This window comes from Pipistrellus hanaki (genome assembly GCF_964339955.1).
Source record: "Pipistrellus hanaki genome assembly, chromosome: X".
Classification (NCBI taxonomy): Eukaryota; Metazoa; Chordata; class Mammalia; order Chiroptera; family Vespertilionidae; genus Pipistrellus; species Pipistrellus hanaki.
The window spans coordinates 29,491,785-29,511,385 of record NC_140524.1 but is presented as its reverse complement, the minus strand read 5'-3'; the positions used below and the strand labels follow the sequence as shown (position 1 = coordinate 29,511,385).

General features: G+C 38.0%; 1 long non-coding RNA gene and 1 pseudogene across 2 annotated transcripts in view; one reads left to right on the top strand and one right to left on the bottom strand.

Moving 5' to 3' along the window:
• Positions 1-19,601, top strand: part of LOC311615357 — a 320,307-nt gene that overhangs the window by 162,064 nt on the left and 138,642 nt on the right. The window lies entirely within an intron of this gene.
• On the bottom strand, positions 9,517-10,022 carry LOC311615578 (translationally-controlled tumor protein-like; annotated as a pseudogene). The gene has a single exon. The product of its transcript is annotated as a translationally-controlled tumor protein-like (transcript).

The following is a 19,601-nucleotide window of genomic DNA, read 5'->3' as shown; positions in this document are numbered from 1 at the left end:
AATTGAGAGGCAAAAATCATATAATCATCAATTGATGCAGAAAAGCATTTGACAAAATCCAACACCCTTTCTTGATAAAAACTCTCAGCAAAGTGGGAATAACAGAATCATACTTCAACATAATAAATGCCTTTTTTGACAAATCTACAGCAAACCTCATACTCAATGGGCAAAAACTAAAACCATTTTTCCTAAGAACAGAAATAAGACAGACAGAGTTGCCCCCTTTCACCACTTCTGTTCAACATAGTACTAGAAGTGCTAGCCATAGCAATCAAAGAAGAAGAAGAAGAAATAAAAGTCTTTTAAATTGGAAAAGAAGTAAAACTGTAATTATTTGCAGATGACATGATATTGTACATAGAACACCCTAAAGATTCCATCAACAAACTACTAGACTTAATAAATGAATTCTGCAATGTAGCAGGATACAATATTAACACCAAGAAATCTATGGCCTTTTTATACACCAATAATAACTTCACAGAAAGAGAAACTAAAAAAAATCTTATTTATCATTGCAACAAAAAAACTTAAGATACCTAGGAGTAAACCTAACTAAGGATGTAAAAGAACTGTACTCAGAAAACTACAGGATGTTGAAAAAAGAGCTAGAGGAAGACATAAACAAAAGGAAAAATATACCATGTTCATAGAGTGGTAAAATCAACATCATTTAAATGTCCATACCACCCAAAGCAATCTCTAGATTCAATGCACTCCCCATTAAAATGCAATGGCATATTTCACATAACTAGAACAAACTCTCCAAAAATTCATCTGGAATAAAAAAGACCCCAAATGGCTGCAATAATCCTGAGAAAGAAGAACAAAGTTAGAGGGATCACAATATCAGATATCAAGCTATATTATAAAGCCACTGTTCTCAAAACTGCCTGGTACTGGCACAAGAACAGACATATAGACCAATGGAATAGAACAGAGAACCCAAAATAGACCTGAGCCAATATGCTCAATTAAAATTTGACAAAGGAGGCAAGGGCATACAATGGAGTCAAGACAGTTTCTTCAATAAATGGTGTTGAGAAAATTGGACAGATATACGAAAGAAAAAAAAAATGAAAGAAAGAAAGAAAGAAACTACACCACCAACTTACACCATACACAAAAATAAACTCAAAATGGATAAAGGAATTAAACCTAATACAGGAAACCATAAAAATCTTAGAAGAATCCATAGGTAACAAAATGGCAGACATATGTCGTAGCAATATCTTTACTGATACTGCTCCTAGGACAATGGAAAGTACAGAGAAAATAAACAAATGTACTACATAAAAATAAAAGCTTCTATACAGCAAAGAAAATCATCAATAAAACAACAAGAAAGCCTACTACATGTGAGAACATATTTGCCAATGTTATCTCCTATATGGGTTCAATCTCCAACATTTATAGGGAACTCATACAACTTAACAAAAGGAAGATAAATAATCCAATTAAAAAATGGGTATTTGATGTAAATAGACACTTTTTGAAAGAAGACATACAAAAGGCCAAGAGCCATATGAAAACATGCTCAAAGTCACTAATCATCTGAAAGATGTAAATTAAAACTACAATGAGGTACTATCTCACACATCACAATGACTATCATCAACAATTCAACAAATGACAAGTGCTGGTGGGGATGTGGAGTAAAAGGAACGCTCATGCATTGCTGGTGGAAATGCAGACAGGTGCAGCCACTATGGAAAACAGTATGGAGTTTCCACAAAAAATTAAAAATGAAACTCCCATTTGACCCTGTAATACCACTTTTAGAATTATATCCTAAGAGACTAGAAACACCAACAGAAAGGATATATGTACTCCTATGTTCATAGCAGCATAATTTATAATAGCTAAGATTTGGAAACAGCTTGAGTGCCCATCAGCAGATGAGTGAATTAAAAATTTGTGGTACATCTACACAATGAATTATTATGCTGCTTTAATAAAAGAAAAACAAAAAATTTTTACCACTTGCAACAGCATGGATGGACCTGGAGAGCATTATGTAAGCAAAATAAGCCAGCGGGAAAAGAAAAATATCACACAACCTCACTCATTTGTTGAATAAAATGAACAAACATAGATCCAGAGACACAGAAACATTGAATAGACTGGCAAACCTCAAAGGGAAGATGTGTGTGTGGGGGTAAGAGATCAACCAAATTAGTTGTATGCAGGCATAAAAGCATAACCAATGAACACAGACAGTGCGGGGGGGGGGGGGGGCGGGGGGGTGAAGGCATGTGCTTGGGGTGAGAGTGGCCAGGGAAAAATTAATGGGAGAAAAGGGAGATATGCATAATACTTTAAACAATAAAGGATTTAAATTAAAAATAAAGAAGTCTAAGTTTTTCCAATGACTGTTCTATGAACTAGTCTGTAGTGTAACAGCATATAGGAATGCTTAACAGTGGTGGTGATCAGGGGCACATTTCCTTGGTGCATCTTTGATGATGTTGTCCATACATAGAATCACCTCTGCTGCTACAGATGCACTCGGATGAACTTGTCACTTTACTTGAAAGCTTTCTTTTATATACAGTATTGCCATATGGCCAGTATTACCTTTCTTCACATCCAGTCCAACAGTTGTATTGCCTTCACTATGAACAGCTTGAAGCTGTGCCACCAGATCTAGAGTTTGTTTTGGCATGTTCATCATTGCTATGGACTACAAACTGCAGTAGAATCTCACTCTTTAAAAAAAAAAAAAAAAAAGGTTGATTGTTAGAGAGAGAAGAAGGGAGTGAGAAGGGAGGAGGGAGGGGGGAGAGAGAGAGGGAGAGAGAGAGAGAGAGAGAGAGAGAGAGAGAGAGAGAGAGAGAGAGAGAGAGAGAAAGGAGAGCCAAACATCAATCAGCTGTCTCCTGCACACCCCCAACCTGGGCATGTGCCCTGATTGAAAATTGAATGGGTAACCTTTTGGTGCATGGTAGGATGCCCAACCAACTGAGCCTCACCGGCCAGTTCTAGACTTTATTTTTAACAGCAGGATAATTTTTTTTAAAGTTTATCACAGCACATTGAATATGCGAAGGGAATCAGTTCAATAACATTTTTTTATCATTACAAAATGAAATATTATTAAGAGATTAGCAAAGTGTAAATATTTTAGAAACAATGAATTATGGGCACAGTTAGGAAAAACACATGGCATATCATTAGTGATTTACTATAAATGCAAATTTTGTTCTACTAAAGTTTATAGCATTTTAGTATATGCTTTAAATCTCCACTAGTCCAAAACACAGTGTTCATTTTTCTTTCAATAGCAAATTGAAATGAACAGCATTAAAGTGATAAGACTTGCAGCAAAAACATCAATAATGCACATTATGACTAGGAATGTTAATTTTGAAGTGTTGATTTTTTTTAATGACAAGAACTGCATTTTTTAAACATTTTTAATCGTCACCTAAGGATCTTTTTTTTATTAATTTTGAGAGAGAGAGAGAGAGAGAGAGAGAGTGAGAGAGAGACATTGATATGTAAATGGAACATCAATCAATTGCCTCCCATATGCATCAGAACAGGGGATAGAACCTGCAATCTAAGTATGTGACCTGCTGGGAACCAAACCAGCAACCTTTTGGTACATGGGAAGGCACTCCAACCAACTGATCAACTTGGCCAGGGCAACAGCTGCTGTTTTTTAATTTGAAATAAAACTGATTTACATTCTTTTCTTTACAAAAGATAACAATCCTAAAAAGGTAAAATTAATTAGTTCAGCAAACATTTATTGAGCCCTTACTCTGTGCCACACACCCTTCTAGGCACTGCTGATACATTAGTAAACAAGCCAGATTGGCTTACCAGAAATGTACATTTTAGTGGGGCAGACAGGCATTATTCAAGTCATCAAACAAAACATTAATTATAGTGTGGCACAGTTCTCAGAAGGAATTGGACAGGGTTCTATAAGGAAGAGTTTTAGCATCAGACAGGTGGCATTTTCAAGAGAGGACATTAGAAAAGGCCTCTCTAGCTAGGTGATATTTGAACTGAGTCCTAAATAACTAAAATTCAATCTTGTAAGAATCCCAGGAAAGTGTTTCAGGTTGAGGAAAGAGCATTTGCTAAGGTCGAAAGCAGGAGTTAGATTTTGTGTTTGAGGAACAGGAATGTGTCTGAAATGGTGAAAAGGAGACAAGTCAAAGTCTGGAGGACAGTCCCTACAGGATTTTATAAGCTATGATAAAGAGTTTGGATTTTAAGTGCAATGGAAAGCAGAGGTGTGACATTATCTGATTTATATTTGAAACCTCATTCCATTGCAGTATGGAAATAAAGGAATGGAGGGGACCTGCATAACAAGCAGAAATCAATTAGAAGATTACCCTTATAGTCTAGAGGAGAAATGAGAGTGCATTGGACTTGGTGACAATTTAAACATCTATGCAATGTAATATTTAAGGTATAACAAAATTTAAAAAAATAATAAATCTTGTAATACTTTTTATCAAAGGACAGACAAATTTCTAGATGATTAAGTGACTTTCCCAAAATCAACCAGAAAGTTAGAGACAGAGTTAAAACTAAAGTCCAGATTTCCTAGTTCTTATGACAATAACGAGGCCCAGTGAACAAAATTTGTGCATGGAGGGGAAGGTTCCCTCAGCCCAGCCTGGACCCTCTCCAATTGGGGATCCCTTGGGGTATGTACCTCTCACAATCTGGGACTGCTGGCTCCTAACTGCTCACCTGCCTGACTGCCTGGTTGCCCCCAACTGCCCTCCCCTGCTGGCCTGATCTCACCCCCAATGGACCTCCCCTGTGGGTCTGATTTCTCCCCCAACTGCACTCCTCTGCTGGCCAATTTGGTTCTGATTGGTAGGTTTCTATGCCAGAATCAAAAGCTCAGCCTGCTAGGCAGCCATTGGCTCCCCATAGCACCCAGATTTGATTCTGATTGGTCATTTTCTATGTCAGTCAGCAGCAAAAGCTCTGCCTCCTAGGTATCCATTGGTTCTTCATAGATCCACATTTGGTTCTAATTGGTTGGTTCCTATGCCAGTCAACATCTTCAGGCCTATGTCTGGGCCTGATCAGAGAGGTGGGGCTGAACAGCAACCCCCATGGAGGCCAGGAAAGAAAAAAACAAACAAACAAAAAACCGGCTGCTGGCCAAGCTCGGAAAGAAAGAGTGAGAGAAAGAGAGAGGCAATTACTGATCAAAAGCTGCCACTGAGGCTTCAGATCAGACCCTGCCTCTCTCTCTGGGTCTCAGCCCCCTGGGCAGTCAGTGCTGGGTCACCATGGCAACCCAGCGCTGACTGAAGGACTTCCAGTTTGGTCAGCCTTCGGTCATGATTGTGATCCATTTTTACAACCCTGGCCTTTTATATATTAGGATTCCGTCTCCAGTTTCACATTCCTGTAAAAATTCACATTCCTATAGCAGTGAACACAAAATCTGAGTTCAATAGTATTTTGGCATAGCACTTTTAGAAATATACAGAGGAGAAAATATTCTCTTACTAGAAATATGTAGTACATTTAATAATCTAGACTTAAAGGAAGCAAAAGGGAATATTTTACATATATCCTGTATGAAAAATAAATAGAATTTTGCATTGGAGCAGTCGTTCAATATTAATGCAATGCCACCTTACTTGAAATAGCAGCACCAGTTAGTTTAGAATTAGTGGGCTTCATCCTATTCACACTGAGGAAGCCTAGTATATTTGAAAATTAAATGTATCTTAGAGAAAATTCATTGAGTTTTTATTCCTAAATAAAGCCTTTCCCCACTCTCCTTCTTGAGAAAATGCAGCCTACTTTTTTTTTATGACTTAAAGGAATAAAGGCAATGTGGGAATAGAATAATATTTTGATAATGTTACATGACAGATCATTAGTCTTCCATTTTTACATGCAAATAATCTTTGCTCTTATCATGCAAGTGTATGTAAGATACATTTTCCAGAATAGAATTATTTTTTAAACTTCCGCATAAAAGGACTTTAATAAAAGTGATTAACATTGTCAAAGTAGAATCCCATTCCCACTCTACAACTTTGTAATTTGCTTTTTGTATTATGATAAGAAAGTGTTCCATTAAATCTTAACAAATCTAACACCTTTAATAAATTTTGAGACCTTCCACCTTTTAGTTTTACCAGGAAAAAAAGTGAAAATGAAAAAAAGTGATTTACAGCAGTTATTCAGATCAATCCTTTTCAGAAGCATGAATAATCACATATGCTCTCTACCTGTGCAAAGCCACTTACAAAAATAATTATTCTATGAGATGAAAAGTCATTAATAAAGACAAGAATAATCTATTCAAACATCTAATTTTTAAAAAATAAATTGAAAACAAGTCAACGTGTGCTTATATTATCATATGTGGTAAAACACACACTCATTGGAAAGAACATTTTCCTATATTTTGGATGCATATTCATTGGGGACTTAGTCAAGATGATCTCCAGAGCTATCATAACAACCTAAACTCTTCTCCCACAGGATATTTTTTCTTCAATTCCCAGTCGATGAGTGCTTGAACCTGAATTTGGAGAAGGTTACCTAAGTCAGAAGTAGCCTTTTATCTTTGCAAGTACACTTTTGGGAATCTCTCCTCAGTTTAAAGATTAAGAAAAATAAGCTACTCGTGGTTTCCGGATTTTAATGCAATCAAATAAATTTAAGAATCAATATTAAAAACGTTATGGAAACATAATTTGCTCTCCTGAATTCCATTATTTTTAACAACCCAAATTTTAAAATACTTCTGTAGGGTAAGGAGATGGCAAAGATTAATCATGTAAGGCTTAAATATAAGAAAAAACATAGATATTTAACTAATCTCTGGATTGGGAAGGCTTTCTAGGCAGCAAAATAGTAGATAAAATAGCAAAGAAATGGCTTATGAAAGAATACATATTTATTATCTTTTAAAAATATCATATTTATTAGTAATTCTTTTAGGAATCTTAAATACTTTGAAGTGCAACAAAGATTTAAGCACAAGGTGACTAGATGCAATAGCATTTATGATTGAAACATATCCACAATGACCACCAATATCAGAATCTTACTTTTAGCTTGAAGACTCAAGAAAATTTTTATTTATATTAATAATATTTATATGTTTGCTTTTAATCTGAAAATCATGTCTTAGACCAGTAACCATCAGTTAAAATTGGTTCTCAATGTCATGTGTGCTTCCTTCTGGACTTTATTTAGAATTACATTGTCCTTAACATAATTAAAATCAAACTATAAGTAACATTTTAACTTTTAAATTAACCTTTTAATTTTAGAATATGAAGGTATATTCTTTCTGAGGTTCTTGTTATACCACTTCACTTTTACAAAAGTCCTACATTAGTAATGGTTTTCTCTAACTGAAAGGATTCCAAAAAAGGCTTTTACTTTTATGAAAAAAATAAACCTGTAAATTTATATGTAAAGCTTGGCCAGTGTGGTTCAGTGGTTGAGTGTTGATCCATGAACCAGAATATCACAGTTCATTTCCCGGTCAGGGCACATGCCTGGCTTCCAGGCTCAATTCCCAGTAGGAGGCGTTCAGGAGGCAACCAGTCAACAATTGTCTCTCATCATTACTGTTCTATTTATATCTTCTTCTCCCTTTCATGCTCTGAAATCAATTAAAAAACATATTTAAAAAAATACATCCTATATAATAAAAGGGTAATATGCTAAGCGTGGAGTCATCTGGTCATCCATTCAACCAATCAAAGTGTAATATGCTAATGATATTCTGAGGCTCAACCACTGGCTATGACATGCATTGACCACCAAGGGGCAGACAGATGACCAGTTGACCAGTCACTATGATACCACTGACTACCAGGGAGCAGACGCTCTGACTGGTAGATTAGCTTGCTGCTGGGGTCTGACTAATTGGGACTGAGTTAGACTGGCTGGACACACCTGGAGCCCTCCCATGGTCCCTCTGTGACTGGTCAACCTCCTATGTTCTTCCCTGGCCCTGATTGTGCAGTCCCTTGGTCTAGCCTGTGACCTCTTGCAATCTGGGGCCCCTCAGGGAATTTTGGAAAGCCAGTTTCAATGTGATCCTACAGGCCAGGCTGAGGGACCCCACTGGTGCACAAATTCGTGCATTAAACCTCTAGTATGTATATAATTGTAGGTCTTTCATAAAAGCAAAAATGTGTAATACAAACTTATGGAAAGCGAGTGCTAGGCAGTTTTGGCTTATGAAAGACTTTATAAGAAAGTTCTATTTTCAGATACCAGGTTTTCTAATAACTGTTTTGTTTAAAATATTTTTATTATAACATTGATAAGATGCCTTAGGAACTTAACTCTTGTTTATATGAATTAGCCTGTGGCAAAAAGGGTTTAATTATAGTTATTTTGCTTAAAGTTGCAGAATGTATTGACAATGTTAAAGGAATACTTACTGGATTTAGAATGGAAAAAAAGGTGACAAAGATAGTACAGTTTCCATGTATAAAACACCCCATTCCCTTATTATTAACACTTTGCAGTAGTGTAATATATTTTTATAATTAATAAGCCTAGACTGATGCATCTCATTTTATTCAGATTTCTTTGTTTTTAGCTAATTGTCGTTTTCTGGTTGAAATTCCATTCTGGATATTATACTGCATTTAATTATGTTTTCTTAGACTCCTCTTGGCTATAATAATTTCTCAGACTTCGCTTCTTTTTTAATACCTTGACAATTTTGAGGAGTAATGGCCAGATATTTTATAGAATATCTGTCAGTTGGGACACATCTGATTTCTTTTCTCACTTTTGTTGTTGTTGTTGTTATTCCTCACCTGAGGATACTTTCCATTGATTTTTAGAGAGAATGGAAGGGTGGGGGAGAGACATAGAGAGAGAAACATTGATGTGAGAAACACATATTGATTGGTTGCCTCCTGCAGCCACCCTGACCAGGGCCAGGGATAGAGGCTGCAACCTAGGTATGTGGCCTTGACTGAATTTGAACTCGAGACCCTTCAGTCTGCAGGCCAACATTCTATTCACTGAGCCAAACCAACTAGTGCTCTTTCTTTTTTTTCTTTTCTTTTCTCCTCCTCCTCCTCCTCCTCCTCCTCCTCCTCCTCCTCCTCCTCCTCCTCTTCCTCCTCCCCCTCCTCCTCTTCCTCCTCCTCCTCCCCCTCCTCCTCTTCCTCCTCCTCCTCCCCCTCCTCCTCTTCCTCCTCCTCCTCCCCCTCCTCCTCTTCCTCCTCCTCCTCCCCCTCTTCCTCTTCCTCCTCCTCCTCCTCCTCCTCCTCCTCCTCCTCCTCCTCCTCCTCCTTCTTCTTCTTCTTCTTCTTCTTCTTCTTCTTCTTTTGAGTTTAAATGCATTTATTTTTAAACAACCTACATGACATGTTTTTTTCCTCAAAACAATGCCTCTGATCCAAATGAATGAAGGTCAAATAAATAAAGAGCTCAAGATAACATCAGTTCCATTTGTTCTAGTCTTGGTGTGAGGATGAAAAGTAACAGCCAGTTACGATGACAGGTGATAGATCCAAACTGCAAAATTTGTTAACATTTTTCCATTTCTAAGTCATCCTTAAAGAAAATCACATATGGGTCACCCATCCTCATGGTAGTCCAGCAGAGCAACCATGCCATCTGGATTCATGTTTTCACCAATAAAGAACTGGTAATTTTTGAAATGGCAAGGACGTGCTTGATTTGTTCTGCAACCCCTGTCATAAAAGGCTTTTTTCTTTCTAGTCTCTGTTCAAGTTTCCCTTTGATTGATTTTGTGTAATCTTTTACTTTTTGTAGGCTTCTTTTGTGAAGTTGGTTTCCTGCAAATGATGGTTCATGACAATATCAACACCAGTGATTACTGTGCTTTTGGTACCTTTGACCTCAGGGCCTTCAGCGGAAGCATTTCCACCAACAAGGGAGTCATCAATGTTATCCTCTGTGCTACCGAACATAATCCCCTCTACCTCCAAGCACAGCCCATCTGCAATCACCTGGATCTTGTAGATATGGGAGAGCATATCATGGCTGTTGAGGTCCTTGTACATTATCATGATGGCAGCTGGAAGGAGAAGGCGGTGCTACCTTAGCAGGAGCACAGAGCTGGGCACTAGCATGGTGCAGCCACAGTGGGAGATGGGGGGTGGAGTGGTTGGAGGAGGGAGCTGGCAGAAAAGTTAGGGTTCTTTTCTTATTTTAGTGTGGTGCTCTGAATAGTGGCCCCAAAAATATCCATGTCCTAGTCTCAATCCTGTGAAATTAACCTTATATTGCAATAAGAATTTTTTTGGTTAAGTTAAAAATTTTGAGTTGGGGACATTACCTTCCTTGTCAGGGTGGGCCCTAAATGTAATCACAAGTGCCCTTGTAAGAGGAAGATAGAGGGAAAGTAGACTACAGAGGCAGAGAAGGCAAGAGAAACAGAAGCCAAGGAATGCTGAAAAGGTAAGGAACAAATTCTCCCGTGGAGCTTCCAGAAGGAACCAACAGTGTTGAACACCTTCATATTAGCCCTGTAAGACTCATTTTGGATTCCTGGCTCCTGGAAATGAAAGAGAATATAATTTTCTTGTTTACACCACTAAATCTATGGTAATTTGTTACAGTAACAAAAATAACTTAATACAGTTAGACTAGGGTTATGTGCCCTTAGAAGAAGACCACAGAAATAAAGGACTAGAACGGTTCTTATTGGCACTTTATCCTCACAGGCTGCAAGAGGAACATGGCTAGATTAAGGCTTTCTCTATGCATTGCTATAATAGCTATATATCCACTTATCCCGTGGACCCAGGTGACCTTAAATAAGCAGTATATCTACTTGTTGCTTCCAATTTCCTTTCTAACTAAAAGAGGGTTCTTCTGATGGGATTACATGACCTACTGTAATATACCCCTCAAATTCTCACAGTGATTTCCATAGGACCATGCCTCATATGGGCATACCTTTCATAGGCCAATGTTTTATTGCCCTTCTGTCTCACTATATAGCCAGGCAAATGGCCACTGTCCATGAGTCAGTACAATCTAAAATATCATAGCAAGAAACATACAACTCAGCCCATTGTGCTGGCTGGTTTTGTCTTTTTTTAATCACAGTGGTGACCTTGCAAATAGGTTGTTGCTCATAAACCCTGGAAATGCCATCCATAGACCAAATAGCTATTTATAGCGCCATGTCTAAGGGCTATAGAATCTGGCAGATCTGTACATTGTTCCAAAGTCTGTCCCAGGGAGAAAATCTTAATACACTGAGTAACTCCCTGCTCAGTAGCATATTCCTCATTAGCAAATAAAATACATTTCCATTTTATTATGAAACTTTTCTCAGCATTATCCTCTCCATTTGAGGATGTATCTGCTATCACGCATGACATTATGGGTATTTGCATTTTTAAAATTTTTATGCCCTTTAATTATAAGGTCAGTTTTAGAAATTTTTACTGAGTTAGTTTACAGAGAGAGAGAGAGAGAGAAAGAGAGAGAGAGAGAGAGAGAGAGAGAGAGAGAGAGAGAGAGAGAGATCAATTAGCTATTCCACTTATTCATGTATTCATTGGTGATTTTTTTAGGGCTAAATATTTTTTTAATATAATTTATTGATTTTTTACAGAGAGGAAGTGAGAGTTAGAAACATCGATGAGAGAGAAACATGGATCACTTGCCTCCTGCACACCTCCTACTAAGGATGTGCCCACAATCAAGGTACATGCCCTTGATGGGAATCGAACCTGGCAACTTTCAGTCCACAGGCCAACGCTCTATCCACTAAGCCAAATGGGTTTTGGCGAGAAGAGCAGTTTTAATTACTGTTAGGTAACAAACTAGTAATTGCCCCTCAAATAAAAATTTTCTAGTCCAAAGTTCTAGTTGTCATTGCTGGGAAGCAATCACAAGCTTTTGCCATAAGCTCTAGTGGAGGCTCCACATTTGGCTATTACATAAAGAATTTGTCCGAAACAGCACTTTAGGTTTTATTCTATAATGTGTAATCTCAGGCCATTTTATTCATTCCTATTTAGCATTACCAATTAATATTTCTTGAAGGGCAGATATGCACGTTAGGCACATTCTTGCACTCCATTATACTCTTCTTGGGGCACTCACCTCTCCTTGAAATTTTAGTTACATTCTTGCTCTCCATTATGCCCTTCTGGGGACTCTTGCCCCTCCCAGTGATTTTCTTGTTATTTTCATTGTAGGTTTTATGATTAACAGCCTTCAGTTTCCAGTAAACTATCTTTTCCAATTTCCAGTGGCTGCCTACACCTGGCCCCCACCTGCACCTAGTCCCACCAGTTACTCTGACCTTTAAAAGAGACATATAATAAATATCCTGCTCCCCCTGTGCTGCTGATGCCATTTTGGCCTTAGCCCTTCTGCTAGCAGATATAATAATAAATTTATGATTCTTTGACCTTGTGCATTCCTCCTTCAGTGACCCTAACATTTGGTGCTAAAACCCAAGAGGGTTCCATGGAGAAGGGGAGCCAATACCCTGGCTTCTGCCACTCCGAGTTTGCTACTCAGAGAGCAGAAGGCAGTGGCAGTTCATCCTGGGCTTATCTTCAAATCCTAGTTGGGTGACATGATTGTAGGCTTTGAGTAGGCCGCCCTTCCTTATGAGACCTCTTGAGCCAGCCAAGGAGGACACTAGATCAGGGACCTCTCCTTCCCATTGCTGACCCTACGCTCAACATTGGCAAAATTTATAATTCTTTACCCCTTTTGGCCTCGTGCATTCCTCCTTCAGTGACCCTAACAATACATGTATTCTGTTTTAAAATGTAGGTAGGAGAAATATTCCCCAGTCGTATACAGTATCCATCCCCATATTACATTTATTCTTAGATAAAAGAGACACAACCACATCACATAAAGCCTATTCAAACCCATTTTTGTCCAGACTTTCACTTTGACTACATCAGCCTTTACATTCCTACCTACAGCCTCCATTTGTGCTCATTCAACAGGTTTTGATTTTACAGTACTAGGTAGAGAAAATGTCCCACTGTCAAACATAATATTTATTCCTATAAAACATTCAGGTAAAGGATACATGAAACCTTTACATAAAGCCTGTTTAAACATTCCAATTTCCACCCCAAATTCCACATTAATCCTATCAACATTTACATTCCCATGTTCTCTCAATCTAATTGCAGCCTGTGTTAGGACTTATCCAACAGATTTTGGTGCCACATGCATGAGGCTCCATGTCACAGAATCCTAGAATTATCTCTTCTCTACCTTCTGACCATTTTACTTACTCATGTGCAGAAGGCTTTGGGACACTGGAAGTGATCAAAGAGACCTGTTAATTTGCTTGATTGTTGCCTCAGGCAATTCCAGATGGATTCTCATGATATTTTTTGTTTTCCAGCTTTTTAAATTCTTCCAAACTGGAGTAAATTAAGCATACTTATTTTGGGGCCCTTTAATGTTGAGAGCTAGCAGGAAGTCCCAGTGGTTCACCTAACCTTCCATAGTGCTATGTTAAGCTCTTTTTGTTTTTGAATCCCATCAGTGTCCTTTTCATGCATACCATTTCTTAATAACTATCTAAAGATTTCTTCCCTGCTGAAATGAGTCCCTTGACTCTTCCCTCTGCCTCTCCTCATTCGTTTGTTAATTAATCTAATGCTTTTATTAGCATCTATAAGACCCATAAGGGAAAGCTGAGTCAGCAAATCTCTTAAAGCTTCTGGGATTATTGTTCTATTTCTCAGCAGTAAGTTTCATGAGATGCCAATGCAAAAGAAATCTCCTTAATCACAGTATTTATTATAACCTGGGTAAAGGGCATATCCAGGGTGAATATCCCCATCATCATAAAGCTAGTCCCAGGTGGCTTGCATAGGAAACATATCAACTGCTTCATCCGGGGTATTCCACTGGGCATTTATAGAGGGAATCAGACAGCCCCCTTCTTGGGTAAACTGACTTTACAGTGGTTTTTATCCAGTTCACCAGAGTGGTTGTTTCCTCAGCAATAACCTGATATGTTAAGTTGCTAGGTCTGCCATAACAAAATACCACAGCCTGGGTGACTTAAACAACAGAAATTAATTATGTCACTTATCTGGAGGCTAGAGGTTCAAAATCAAGTTGCTGTAGGTTTTGGTTTCTTCTGTGGTCCCTTTCCTTGGCTTTTAGCTGGATGCCTTTTTGCTGTATCCTCACATAGTCTTTCATCTAAGTGACTGCTTCTGTCTTTGCACAGCCTTGATGTCTCTCTGTGTGTCCAGATTCAGCTGCTTATAAGGACATCAGTCAGATTAAATTAGAAGCTACCCATAATGATTCCATTATAATTAAACTGTTATTAATAACAGGAAAGGAGCAAAGGAAAGGCCAAATATTATAGGCATGCCATTTGTACAGCTTTGCCAGGAAGCTGCAGTTTAACATTCCCCCAGAAGCCACTGATCTATTTCCTGCAGAACCCTGCGGGGAAGGGTCTGGACAGGAAGAAAAGAGACACATGCCCAGTAAGGTTTAGGTGACATAGGGAGGGTACTTGTCTGTCAGTCACACCTGGGAATAGGTAATTGACCACTGTAAGTATGGGAAGATTTGAGATATTTAATCTCTTAAAAAAAGAAGTTTGCTCTTTTGCCCTATTGGCTCCTGGCTCTCTTGTGTTGTCAGGACTTTTGGGACTCTTGTTGCAGAGGATGACTCTATTGGTTACTCTGCATTCACCCACATGGCTGACAACCATGTGGACCCTACACAATGGACTAATGGACTGGAACTAGCCTGATGCTACACTGAACTCAATTTCACTATGAAAGGGAAACTCTGGACACTGGTTTTGCTTCTAGCTATACAGAATCCCCAGGTGCACTTCTTCCAGGGCTGGATTAAGGGAAATGTGACTTTGGAAACCCCAAGGATGTAATTTTGCACAAATAAAAGTCACTCATCCTCCCATGAGAGTCTCATAAAATTATTTTATTTTTGTGGAGATATCATAAGGACCTGACCCCTAGCATCGAGTGGGAAAGAGGATACACTACTTCCATCCCTAATAGTATGGCATAATTTAACCTTTATTACATCTTTAAAGGTCCTATTTCCAAATAGAGTAAATTCTGAAGTATTGGGAGTTCGGGTTTCAACATACGAATTTGAGGGGAACATAATTTATCCAGTTATGCCCAGATTTCAAGATCCCTAAAAACCACCAGGGAGCCGAGTCTGATGCAAAAGCAAAGAGCCTTTATTCAAGCTTGAGCCCAGTCTCTCTGCCTCTACTGATGCAGCAGCAGGATGCAAAGAGCCCCGAGTTCTGAAAGTACAATCTTTTTATAGGGCTTAGGGTTGGGTGGTGGGGTGATGCTCAGACCACTGAGTTGGCTGGTTCCTATTGGTGGGGTGAGAGCCAGGGTCCAGTTATACCGGTTACTTTACCTCTGCATTTCTATTGGCTGATTTAAAGGTGGGTTGGGTAACTGACACATTCTGTGGTCATGTCAGGGACATAGTTACACAAGATGGAGGACACAGTACAAAATGGAGTCAGTCCTGCTCTGCCCTTTCAATCCCATAACATCATGCTTTCTAAACACCTCAAATGTAAAATGTACTTTTTATATGCAAAATACATTCATCCTCATTTCAAAAGCCCAGAAGTCTTAAACCATTCCAGCCTCAACTCTAAATCCCAAATCTCATATAAATCAAGAGTGGGTGAGACTGCCTCTCTGAGGCCAAATTTCTCTTCAGCTATGAATCTGTGTTACTGGACAAGATACCTGCTCCCAAAATATAGACATAGGATAAACATTCCCATTTCAAAATGTAGAAATTGGAGGAAAAAACAAACCACCAGTCCTTATCAAGTCCAAAACCTAGCAGAATAAATTCTGTTGGATTTTAAGGTCCAAAAATAATCATCTGTGGCTCCATGCTCTATTCTTTAGACCCAACAGTGTAGAGATATGAACTCATCAGCTCTGAGCAGCAGCCCTTAGAACCTGAGTTCAATTTGATTCATAACACTTATTGTGTATCTAGATCATTGTTGTTATTTTTGTTTGTTTGTTTTGGGAAAGGTGACAAAGTAATACTCAATGACAGATTCTGTCTTAGCCAACAATTTATTTAACACAGCTTTCCTGTGGGAATTAGAATAATTTCATAAGTCAATAGCATACAGGGTAATATATCTTAATAAGCCAAACAAAGAAATAACGTACTCCAAACAAATTTGATCAAAGCAAAGGAAGATGGAAGGAATAAAGTCCAAAGTTAACAGGTGTACCTTTTTATACAAAGACACACTTGGGAGAGATGGTGCCCAACCAAGTACTCATTTCTAGCTGCCAGTGCAAAACAAATGTCTCTTTTGCTTAGAATACATTGCTAGGGAACAAAGATGCTGGTGTAAGCAGAAAGGCTGATCTTTTTTATGGGGCTACTGCATTGTTTCTCACCATTGACTATAAGGAGTCATCTTGCAATGATTGGAGCTAATGCCCCAAGAGTCTTTGGAGAGTTTTTAGGTTAGGGAAGAGCTGCCTTACCCAAGTTGAGTGCTTATCTATGGCAACAGATGGGATGATGACATTCTGACATAGCTTACTTCATACTTGTATCAAAGCAACTTTTTTTTAATCTATGGCATAAACAAATGAATTAAAACAGCTTCACTTAAGTCATAAACAAGTGTATTTGAAATAATATCAAACCAATACACAACAACCATGTTTAGCCATGTGCAATTATTCCTAACTGGCCTGTGAGTCCTGCTTCAACATGAGCATGCTCTTTCAGTCTATAGCAGTGATTCCCAAAGTGGTCTATATCGACCCCCAGGGGTCTATGACAACCTGCAAGGGGTCTACGTCAGCGAAAAAAAAATTTGGGGGTCCATGAAATGAAAATGGGGGTCCAAGATAGTGGATCTCAACATACACTGATAGTACCTATTTACTTACATCATATTATCTTATAATATAAAAACATATAAATTATTTATAAAAGTACCTATGAAGTAAAAAATTTATAATATATGTTTATAAAATTGTGTAAGTTGTAGGATAAAAACCTGCACATAAAGATATACCAGTATCATCTTGTTACAAGCATACGCGCAGTAAACATTCTTGCCAATTTTTGTCTCAAAGCTTCGCGAACTTGCACCGACTTGTTCAATTCGTCACTCTATAAATATGAATGTGAGAAAAATACGTTCATTCGTTTCCTGAATCTTGAATAGGAAAGTGCTGAGAAAATATTTAAAAAAATATAAACTGGTAGTTTATCATACAAATTATAGTGAATCAGTGTTATTTTGTTTGAGAATGCCGGAGAAAAGTAGGTACATTATTTTTTATTAAATTTTAACACTAAACTTCACTACAGTTAGAAATTTACAAAAAAATCAATATCAGGTAAGTAGGGGGTCTACCCAAAACCGAAAAACATGGCAAGGGGTCTACGGCACAAACAAGTTTGGGAACCTCTGGTCTATAGCATTCAAAACCTCTAAAATTAGTCACTCTTACAATCCATTCTAGTGCAGGTTCTTCAGGGAGCTGATGATACCAATCCATATAATGAGAAAGTTTCTTCACATACTACTCTCTGGTGTCAGTAGTTTTTTTTTGTCGTTGTTGTTTTTTGTTTGTTTGTTTATTGTTTTTTTATTTGTTTGTTTATTGGTTTTTGTTTTGTTTTTGTATGTGTACCCTTCCCCTGCCCCTGCACGCCCCATGGACTAACATTTTGGTGTCCAGAGTCTTTGAAGCACTATCTGTTGTCCTGGCATAATATTTCCCTTTGAGGCTAGAGGTGGAAGCTCAGGATGTCAGACTGATTGAAAGGTGAGCTTGATCCAGCATCAATGTCCAACTCAGCATTCTCTTCTAAATTCATTTTAGCTCTTACAGATAACAAGGATTCTATATTTTACTTTTTTCTTATCAGTTTGCACTTTCCTTATGCAATTAGTGAACCAGTTCCCTGGGTATGATGTTTAATTTTATGTGTCAATTGAACTGGGCAAAGAGATGCCCAAGATAGCTGGTAAAATGTTTCTGAGTGAGGTTTTAGGGGTGTTTCTGAAATAAATTAGCATTTTATTCAGTAGACTGAGTAAAGAGATCTGCCCACATCACTGTGGGCCGGCATCATCCAATTAGTTCAGGGCCTGAATGGAATTAAAAAGATAAGGGAAGGGCAAGATCTGTCTCTCCCTCTCTTTTCCTTCTTAAGCTGAGCCACCCATCTTTTTCTTTTCCTGGGCCATCAAAGCTCCTGGGTCTCAGGCCCTCAGACTCAGACTAAAATATAATACAGCTCTCCTGATTTTCCAGTTTGCAGATGGCAGATTATGGGACTTCTTGGCCTCCATTAACATGTGAACCAATTCCTATAATTAATATCTATTTGTCTTCTATCTATCTATCTATCTCTCTATTTATCATGTATATGTATATATATATCTATGCTAGTATCTCTATAGGTAGCTATAGAGATATAAATAGATAAATATAGTTAGATAGATAGATAGACAAATAGATGATAGATAGAGATAGAGATAGATACATCTATATCTCCACCCCATTAGTTCTATTTCTCTGAAGTTCTATAGACTAATATATTAGAAGTTGGATTCATCTCCTATAATCCCATCTCAGGTTTGATATTTTGTTAGAATGATGAACAAAACAAAGGAAAGTGAAGTACTGATGATACAGTTTTATTATAACGATACAACTCAGAAACAGCCAAATGGAAGAAATAGAAAAGGTAATGTATGGAGAGGGAGAGGTCCCTCTCCAGGCATGTCACCATCTCAGCATATAAATATGGTCACCAACTTTAAATTTCATAGTTCAAGGGTATCACAAGAATTTTCATAAGGGAAATCGAGATCCAAAGAAGCAGCTAGAACAAGGAAATGTTAAATTTGTGGGGAATACACAAGACAAAGGGGTTGAGCTAGATGCAGGAAACCTCACTCAGAAATATATCAGGGAAACTAATAAAAGATAAAGGTTATTTTAGTAGGTTGTTTGTAGAGATCCATTTTGACACAAACTACTAGACTCAGGTGATAAGAATGTTCATCTCTTTTCGGCACAGGGAGGGTACCTTTCTCATGAAATATTTTATAACTTGCTTTTAAATAAAAAGGGGAAACTCAGAGAGCCCTTCCTACATTTGTCCTTTCTCTAATGACTTTAGCTCAAAATAAACAATGTGTCAAAATAGCATATTTTGAGGTAGCCTGTTCTGAACAACTTTAATAGTATAGGTAGCAACAGATAAGATAAAAATATTCCAAAACTGGCCAGTGTAGGTCAGTGACTGAGTGTCAGCCATGAACCAAGAGGTCACTGAGTCGATTCCAGGTCAGGGCACATGCCTGGGTTGTGGGCTCTATCCCCAGTATGGGGCATGCAGAAGGCAGGCAATCAATGATGTTTCTCTCTCACTGATGTTTCTATTTCTCTATCCCTCTCCCTTCATCTCTCTCTAAAAATCAATAAAAACCATATTTTAAAACTATTCTAGAGGTATTCAGGAGTAAAAATTGGTTGAGCTAGGTGAAATATTGCATGTGGATATTGAAAGGGAATAAGAAGTCAATGTTAACTCTAGGTGCTTGAGAAGAGAAT